The sequence below is a fragment of the Petaurus breviceps genome, unplaced genomic scaffold, assembly GCF_028583685.1.
Source record: "Petaurus breviceps papuanus isolate PSGF00001 unplaced genomic scaffold, PetGlider_PUasm1.0 178, whole genome shotgun sequence".
Taxonomy (NCBI): Eukaryota; Metazoa; Chordata; class Mammalia; order Diprotodontia; family Petauridae; genus Petaurus; species Petaurus breviceps.
Window position 1 is genome coordinate 14,689,911 of NW_027185777.1, and position 9,875 is coordinate 14,699,785.

The 9,875-nt window shown below is 36.5% G+C and overlaps 1 protein-coding gene across 2 annotated transcripts in view; it reads right to left on the reverse strand.

Annotated features, from left to right (window-relative positions):
* PIP4K2A (phosphatidylinositol-5-phosphate 4-kinase type 2 alpha) overlaps positions 1–9,875 on the reverse strand; it is a 212,579-nt gene that overhangs the window by 201,871 nt on the left and 833 nt on the right. The gene's annotated exons all lie outside the window — the stretch shown is intronic.

Here is a 9,875-nt window from a genome sequence, read left to right on the forward strand (position 1 = left end):
AATACTGTCCACTGGTGAGGGACAGTACTGTTGTTGCAGGGGTCTGGGAGCCTTTCTGTTGGTTCAGAAGCCCTGAAGAAGGATTTTCTTGTTGTATGTTTACAGAAATCCTGGGAGAGGGCTTTGCTAATGTGTTCAGGGGTTCTAGGGCTGTTCTACAGACAGAGGACAAATTCATGAAGGGACTGGCAATGTATCTTATGGCCTTGCTAAGCCTTGTCTCTCCAGGAACTAAGATTGCTGAGAACTTGCCTCGTGTCAAGATGAAGAAAAGACCTCCATTTGGGTATTAAGTACTGTGTTTAAACTTGATGTAACTCTGGGGTAGATTCAATTGTGATCCAGGGGTGGGGAACTTTTGACCTTATTGTGCTCTGTGATTGACAAGTGAAGGTATTTTACCTATGTTTGGAAACTAATCTCCATTTGAGAAGAGGGGTTTTGTGGTGGACCAAATGAAGGTATAGCCTAGGGGTGGAGAAGTATTTAGAACAGAGACTTTGTAATTGATTGAATGATTGGAAGATCCTGGGGTGGGGTAGTACTTGGAGATTGTTTAATCACACTTAGTAAATGCTGTATTTTGAATGATGTCATGTTTTGATCTTCTCTGTTCTTGGTTTGTCACTAAATAAAATAGAGAGCACCTATGCTGGTATTTTGAACCTGGGAAGTTGCCTTCTTTTGGCATTACATTACAAACGCACAAAGAATTCCATATGTGTCTTTCATACCTACATTATGCTTTGCACTCTACTCATCTGAGTACTTGTCTTATCTTACTTGCTAGATTATAAAGTCCTTGACTGCAGTGCCTGTGTCCTATCTACCTCTGTATCCCCTTCAGTTTCTAGCACAATGCCTTATAAAGAGCAGACACAAATATTTTCACTTAAATTAAAAGTATTAAAAGTAATGATAGGAACAACTGGATTTCAAAAAATGTATCTAGCTCTACCAAATTTTAAAGAAAAACTCAAAATAACCAGCAGAGGTACTTTTTTTTAAGGTGGTTATTCTTTTTACATGTACAAGAAAAAGCCTTACGATGTAGCACTGAATACCACACCAAAATAAAGCTCTACCTAGAGGGGTAACAGTGTTCCTTCCATTGTCATTACAGATTTGATACTAGGATCAGTTCTACAGAAATATTCACATTTGAAGCAATTTTTGCTGCAGCACAACTCTATTTGCTGGATAGGTATGCAGACTATATCATAGAAGGCTATCCAAGCTGCTACTACAAGGTGCAATGAACTAAACTGGGCCAACCAAAGTAAATGTTTCAAGGTGTAAACAGTCCCTCTCTTAACAAACTTCCACATTAATTATCATCTAAAGGGGCATGCATTGTCCAATATGCTTTCACCAGAAAACTGGGTACAAGACCTTTGTTTCAGAATTGGGATCACTGAGTTTTAGAGTTGGAAGCTCATCTAATTTAACCCCCTCATACAATGAATAAGATAATTTGAAGCCTGGAGAGGTTACTTGACCATGTTCAAACAGGCAATGGCAGAGCTGACATTCAAATGTAGATCTTATGATTCCAAATACTCTAGTGAAGAATATTCAAAATAGATGGCACATAACATGAAAGAAATTGTTCAACACCTCTACCCTTCCCCACTACCACCATGAAGCAAATATCCAAGTCTTTATCTCCATCTCTCATCTCCCATACTCTCCTACACTCTGGCCGCTCAATTCCAGGTCTCAATAATCATTTCCAATTGAATGTATCAGTCTCTTCAAAATCAAATATCCCAACCTAAAATAATCTTCCCACTAAAACCAGATTCTCCTCCTGACCTCCTTATTTCTGTTAATGATCTAACCATTTCCTGGTCTCTAAAGTTCGGAAACTCAGTGACTTCTGACTCCTCAGTCTTCCCCTTTCCTCCTCCAATCACCAAGACCTGTCAATTAGCAGACTTAAGGCCTTTTTATCAGTTTCTTTCCATTTTCATAGACATAGTCTGTTACTAATACTGAAACTATTGTTAATTTATCTAACCTGCTTTCCCTTCCATTTCCTATTCATAAGACAGAGACAAATGAAAATGTATAGATAGACATCATATTATGAGTTCCCTGGAACAGAAATGTTGCAGTTGGTTATGGTGTGGTACTAATGAATTAGTCGAATCAATATACTTGTGAAGGTGCTAAAGATGAGTGAAAAAGACAAAAGAACAAAATGAGGGAGGAAAGAGGCAAGAAAAATCCTGGATAATTAATCAATTCATGCTACAGTAAGAATACCAGCTGTAGCAGTGGCCTTACTAATTTAAACTCTGTAAAAAGTAACAGTTTAGGGGGCTGCTAGGTGGAGCAGTGAATAGAGCACCTGCCCTGGAGTCAGGAGGACCTGGGTTGGGATCCAGCCTCAGACACTTAACACAAAAAATATCCATGTGACCTTGGGCAAGTCACAACCCCAACTTCACTCCAAAAAGCAAAAAAATGTAAAAAGTAACAGTTTCAGTAATTCTGTTTTTTTGGCATGTTGAATATGCTAAATATAAATTTAAGTTGAAAGAAAAAAAACAGTAGATCAAACAATATTTTTCCCCTATTTAATTAACTATATTCTGCTTAAGCACAGTTCTTAAATGCAAGGGAAGAAAAATATTAGAATAAATATAGTTGTTACTATTCAGATTTCAGGGAGAAAGAACTTCAGTTTTAGTTTGGTACTACTAACAACACAGAACTATCCTGAGCCTAGAAGATCTGGTATTGCTACCATCTAAGGGTTAAAAAGGCAGGGGTTAGAGTTATTAGGACAGAGATTTCTCCAAAGATTATGCTGGGTTCTCAGCCTTCCCTCCTACTTTTTATGACAACCATTTTGTCTACAATAATCTGACATGGATATGTGGTCAAATGCACAATGTAACTTTATTAAGATACAGGGGAGTTTGGGGGTACAGGTAAAATAGTTCACAATTGTAGTTGCCATCACTGACTTAACTTGATTCAAGCTGAAAACATTTAACAATATTTTCTAACTTCATTTTCCTTTTTTCCATAAGTTATGGAGTTGGTTGTGCAGGGACACAGAGAATGGAGGCAAAGAAGCCACTGGAAGGATACTGCCTTAGTCCAGGAGCAGAGCTTGCATATTCATGTTGATGCATTAGAAAGGACTGTAGCCACTCTGTAAGATCTCCCAACATAAAACCAACCAAAAACTCTTCCTTTAATCCTGCTACCCTATAACTTACTGCTTTTCTGTCTCTTCCTCTCACCTAGGCATTCATTTCCTCCACTTATCATACTTACTCACTTCCTCATCACTCAAGGATTCCTTAACTCCTTCCACCCCAACCACCAGAGACTGCTCTCAGAGGTCACCAATGACCTCTTCACAAAATCTGGCCTTCCCCAGCAGTCCTCATCCATACCAACTCTTTGGAGCACAGACAGTTATCTATCTTACTCTTTCTTAAAACTCCATTAAGTCCACGATGCTACACCCATCCTGATTCTTCTACCACATTTCTGACTACTTCCTCTTTTATCTTTTTTAGTTGGGTTCTCTTCTTCCTCCTGCCCCCTAAATATAAGGGTATCTTAAAGCTCAGTCTTTGAATTCTTTTAAGAGGTTCCTAATATTCTAAATATAAACAGATACTTCTTTTATCTTCTAGATTCCTAGAATGGGGGAGAGAGGTGGGTAATAATTCATAATACACACACCAATCACCTCTAAAAGGATAATAGGTCTTAGAAAAGATAGATAAAGCATTTAAGTGCTTACTATGTGTCAAAAAGACAGGAAGCTATGAACCATGTAACTATAAACTGAGCAAACTGTTAAAACAGCAGGACTTTCCTGTTTCAAAAACTGACCTTTCACTTTGGGGGGGGGGGAAACAATGAACTTCAAATCTAGCATTTAGCTTCAAATGCAAAAAAATCAACTTGACTTCACAGTAAAAGGAACAGGCTACAAAGACAAGCAAAAATAAAATTAATTGCAATTTCAGTTGATTTGACTAAGCCAGTGGGGAAAAGTACACAGGCTTTCAGTTCTATACGGGCAGTACTAGAAGGTCATAGCAAAAAATGCCCCATGCCACCTTTCCATTCTTTTTTCCTCTCCCAGCTATTCAAACCAGTAATACCTCAATTTCTGCAAAATGTGTTTAGTTTTTTGCCAATCTTCCCTTTCCCACTCTAGTTCTTGCTCTTCTAGCAAACAGAGGCCAGAGAGGTAAGGTGATTTTCCTTGTATTCACACAGATAAAATAGTAACAGAGCTAGAAGATTCAAACCCAGGTCTGATGACTCCAAATACTGCAGTGCAGTATTTATAAGGGATGGCAAAGCATGCTTAGTAGTGTTCACAGCATCTCCAGCCTTCTTTCTCCCCTAGCTTCAAATAGGACTACCAACGCAGAAAATTTCTAAAGTGTTGTCTCCAGCTCTGATCTCTCTCCAGTGCTTCATTCCCTCAATTCTAGGTCTTTAGTAGTCACTCAACACAATGCTCCATGAGCTCAAACTCAACATTTAATACCACATTCCTCTTAAAGCCAGCTTCTCCTGACTTCTCTTTTTCTATTAATAACACCAACATTTCCTAGTCACCAGTATTCAAAATGAAAATTACTTGCCTTCTCAAGTCTTCTCTTCCCCTCTTCCAATTACCCAGATCTGTCAATTATTCCTTATGAATTTCTTTTGTATCTGTTTCCCTTCCCCCATTCCTATTATGCTAATTCAGGGTCTTCACACTTTGTCTCTAAATTATTAGTAGTATACTAGTGCCCTGGCCTCCTTACCATTCTCCCCATAATCAATTCTGTGCAACTTGGACACAGCAACTGGTATCAGTAATAAGCCTTCAATAAGAACTTGTTGAATGAATGCCAAACTTCATAGGATTATAAAACCACAGATGTAGAACTGGAAGGGACCTCTAAAAACTATCTAATATAGTCTCTTCATGATGTTGAAACTGAGGCCCAGGGAGGTTGGGGTAACTTACTTACCCACTAGACAGGAAGTATCAGAGGAGGGATCTGAATGGTAGGTCCTATCATGTTGAGTCTTCCAGGGCTCTTTCTATTACACCAGCACAAGTTCCACTTTCCCTCATCTAATTTTGATCAACTGCTTTTATTTCCCAATAATATTAATTTAAATTATATCAAATTAGTATTTATGTAGCACCATATCCTCAGAGGGAGGCAGATGGCTGAGAGGATCTGAATTCAAAACCTGCCTCTGATACTTAGACCTTAGTCAAGTCACTTAATTTCTAATTCTTAATTATACAAGTATTGTTATCCTCAGAGGGAGGCAAATGGCTGAGAGGATCTGAATTCAAAACCTGCCTCTGATACTTAGACCTTGGGCAAGTCACTTAATTTCTATTTCTTAATTTCTCAGTCTCCTCAACTGCAGAATGAGAGGATGAAACTAGGTATTTCTAAGATCCTTTCCATTTTAGATCCATGACCAAAAGGGGTAAAGGGGTGGAGGCTCAGAGAGGTTAGGACTTGCCCAAGATCACAAAGCTAATTGGCAGAGAAAGGACACCTATCAAGTAATCTTACTCCAAGTGCAATTCGTTAAACTGTTATCTCATCTCAACCTCAAATATCCATTTCTATAAGTATACTAAATGCCCTAGGTCAAATTATTCACAACCACATTAATAAACATTGTAAGAAATTATTATTAATGTTTTATCCTGCGTCCTACATCAGAATTTGGACTCAAATGTCAGCCTTCCCAAATTCACTAAGGATTCTCAAATCTACATGACATCTGATGATCTTTAATAATGATCACTTCATAGCATCATGAGCTGAAAAAGACCTTGTAAGTCGAGTAGTTCAGCCTCCTCGTGTTAAAGGTTACAGAATCAGAGGCTCAGAGAGATGAAGGGCCTTATGTGCTCCAGGCCGGTCACACAGGTAACCAAGCAGCTGAGCCAGAATGTCAACCCAGGCCTTCTTATGTCAAATCCTGTATTCTTTCCACTATACCAACCACATTGCCTTGAGAAGTAACCAAGCAAAATCTTGCCAGCGATCATTCTCCTTTTTTCTTTGCATTCTGAGTGGTTAGGGAAGTAATAACACGCCATAAAACTTCAGTCATATGAAAGATCTGCTTTAGGATATTCTAATTTGTTGAATTTCAGAAATAACTGAAGGCCTGACACTCATTGAAAATGCTAAGTAGATTTTTCTTGATCTAAGTATATGAGCACCCTGTATGAGATCTTCTTTTGATGACGTAGTCCTCTAGGAGAAAGGAAGACCTGACATCAAATCCAGCCTCAGACACTTACTTACATGATTTTGGGCAAGTAAACTGTTTGCCTCAGTTTCTTCATCTATTCTCCCCTCAAAATGAGGATAATAATAGCACCTACCTCCCAGGGATGTTGTGAGGATAAAATGAGATAATGTTTATAAAGTGTTTTCCAAATCAGTTATTATTATTATTATATGAAAATATTTCAGATTACCAATTTTCATCTTTCTCTATTGTTAATATAGAAAAGAATGTGTCATGACACCAGGACATCCTCCTATTTACTTTTTTTTTAAAACTAAATCCATTATAAGATCTTCTCTTGTATTGTGCCACTTTTTTTCCAAAGGGGGAGGGGGAAATGGAGTACAGAAATGTTCTATTTGGGGGCAACTAGGTGGTGCAGTGAATAGAGCACCGGCCCTGGAGTCAGGAGGACCTGAGTTCAAATCTGGCCTCAGACACTTGACATACTTATTAGCACTGTGACTTTGGGCAAGTCACTTAACCCCAATTGCCCTCCAAAAAGCAAAACAAAAACAAAAAAAACCCAGAAATGTTCTATTTGAGGATTCTGGTTAGTCAGATCCCAGTTAAGATTTTATTAAGTCAGTCCAAATGTTTAATTATAAGTCATTTTTTTCAGTGTATTTCCTTCCATATCTCACATAACGACTAGGTTTTTTTTCCTATAATGCTCTAAAATCTTCACACTGTGCTCATTACTTACAGTGCCCAATGCAACATAATGGACCTAACAGAAAAGTTAATCAATACAAATTAAATAAACATAAGTAAATAGAAATTCCCATTTAACCATTTCTAAATATTGTCCTTGTTTACATTTCTTCTAAGTTGTATGTCAACATTTTAAAATATCTACCATGCTAATGGATTTCTTCTCTTTCTTTAATCAGTAAGAATCTCATTAAAATTCCAATTACTAAGTACCTCAGATTACCTTGCATACAAATATTTTAAAATCTGTTTTTAAGACAGCTCCTAGATTTCATTCATATTGCTGCACTCACATGTTTCACATACTATTAAAATATATTTTCAAAAGTTCAATTCCCAGATCATTTTTACTTTAATTTCAAATTAAATTTAAATACCTCAAGTTATCTTTTCCTTAAATTTTTAATTATATTCTCTGCTTAAAATACTTGAAAGTTGGCACTGATCTTTTCTCTGCCGGATACTTTAAATTAGAAAGCAGTTAGACATGAAGTGAATATAATGCCACATTTATCCCTGCTACTAAATGAAGTTTAAATAAATTTGTATTCCAATTTTTACATTTCAATTTACATTTCAAATCGTTTATAAGTCAACAGACACTATTACTGTCCTGCTCTGAAGTTGCATCTGCCTCAGTCTACCAAATTTTTCCTTCCATTCCTTCAACTTTTTTTAATGACTTACAAATTCTCCTAAAGATACTTTTGCAAGATTATATCAAGTAACCAGGCAGCATTTCAAAACAGCAGGACAGATTGGGATCTGTATTCTATGGTTTCTAGTATAATACTATATACCTAGGGCTATCAAGTTATACATAGAATTTTAAAACTGGAAAGGGACTAGATCAATATTCTAGTCCAATCCTCTTAGTTGTAAATAAGGGTATTTAGGCACAATGACTTTCCCAGGCATTTGCAAGACTGCAAAACTAATTAGCAAAGATTGCATAAGGGCTCAGGTATAATGAACTTTTTACTATAACTTGATGCCTGAGGAGAGCAGAAAAACAAATGTACATTTTTCTTTAGCAGTCCAAATTAACATGGAGCAGGGACGCTTAAACACAGAGTCAGATTAAAACAAAACAATTAAAGTGAATATATTTTCTTTCAATATCAATTATGTTAGAAAAGTAGAGAAGGGACTCTACTCATAGACTCATTTATCTTTCCCTGCTCTATCTTTTCCAGTCATTATACCCATGAACTGACAGTGTTATTCTTACTCTTTTATTCATTCTGTTGACATTTTGTCACTTAGTTCTCATGTTATATAATTTTATGCATACTAGCTTATAAAAACTAATTACTTTTAATACAAAATATCATACAGGTCTTGTCCACGGATATAAAATTGGCATTAGAGTGGTTCTATTTCAAATTTATTTTCATTTTTTTAATACAATTAAAGAAAATAGGTTGACACTTAAAAAAAAAAAAACTAAGACCAAATAAACACAAGAACTCTTCCTATGTCAATGCCAAGTTTTCAAAATAAATATATTACATATGAAGAAATGTTAGCATGCATAGCAATTTTTATTTTTTATGTAGTAGATACAAATATGGGACTCGTTTTAACAGTAATTTTTCTATACATCAATTATGTCATACTATATTTGATCCCCAAAATCAAATGCCTTAAATTGTCTTCCCAGAAAACCAACCCAAAGCTTGCCAAAGTTCTTCAAGCTAATTTCTCTTACTACAAAATAAATGTAGCAGTCATATGAATATAAAGTCACAATATAAACAGTTACAATACATTTGATGTAAACATCGCTACAATGTTTCCCTAGAACACTTGCCTTACAATTGAAGGCCACGCAGAGATGAAAGAACATTGCTTCAAAGTACAAAGTAAAATTACTACCATTTTACTATGTTAAACAAGCCAATTCACACTGACAATCTCAACCATAAAAACAGAACCTCTGAGGGAGAAATCTATCAACAAACAACCAAAACCACAATATAGTCTATGTGTAGAATCTAGAAACTCTGAGTTGAAACTTCACAGTCCCACACAGTCACCAAGATACTCCTATGGCACCAAAAACATCACCCTGAAAATTATATTCATTCCAGAGGAACTTTTTTGTGAAGAAACTGGAGTTTTTGCGTAATAGAGTATTTTCTGTTCTAAGTTATGAAGTCTTATACCTGTAACACCAAAAGAAGTTGTCAGGCTAAAATGGAATTAGTCACATCTCAAATCCTCAGCTTCTAAAAAGAAGTCACCATTTTACTTGGCCTCTTTAAAACTAAATTCCACGAAATTAATCCATATATGCTTCAGGACCTATGCCTGTACACACAAAATCACCTTTCCCTAACCTCCACTTAAAAAGGCAAGTTAGAAACTCAGTAATTTGGGGTCATTTAAAAAGACGTTCAATCTAAAGAAGCTGTTTACTTTTTCCTTCAATTAGACTCAAGGGAATGCACTTAAAATCAACCCAAATTCAAACTCTGGAGAGCTTTCTTTCACTTTCCACCACAGATGATTATTTAACTGTAGTTAGCTCAGGAACAAAATTCAGACATTTAAACTTGCCTGGCTCTGTCAACAGCTACTATCATGTTTCCTGATCCACTCTAAGTAGATTAAAACTGCAGGAGTTTCACACTCTCAGATCAGTATGAGGCTTATTTCAGACCCTCAAACCGCAGTCCGCATAGCCCACAGCAGTGCATCTCCAACTCTCTTGGTTACCACTTTAAGTGAGACATTAAAACAATTTAACAAATATTTAACAAGCAGGATGCTGGTATGCCCGGAAACATTGCCTCAAGATCCTTACCCCTCTATGCTGATCTTCTGTAACTCGTGACTTAGGTCCAGTTATT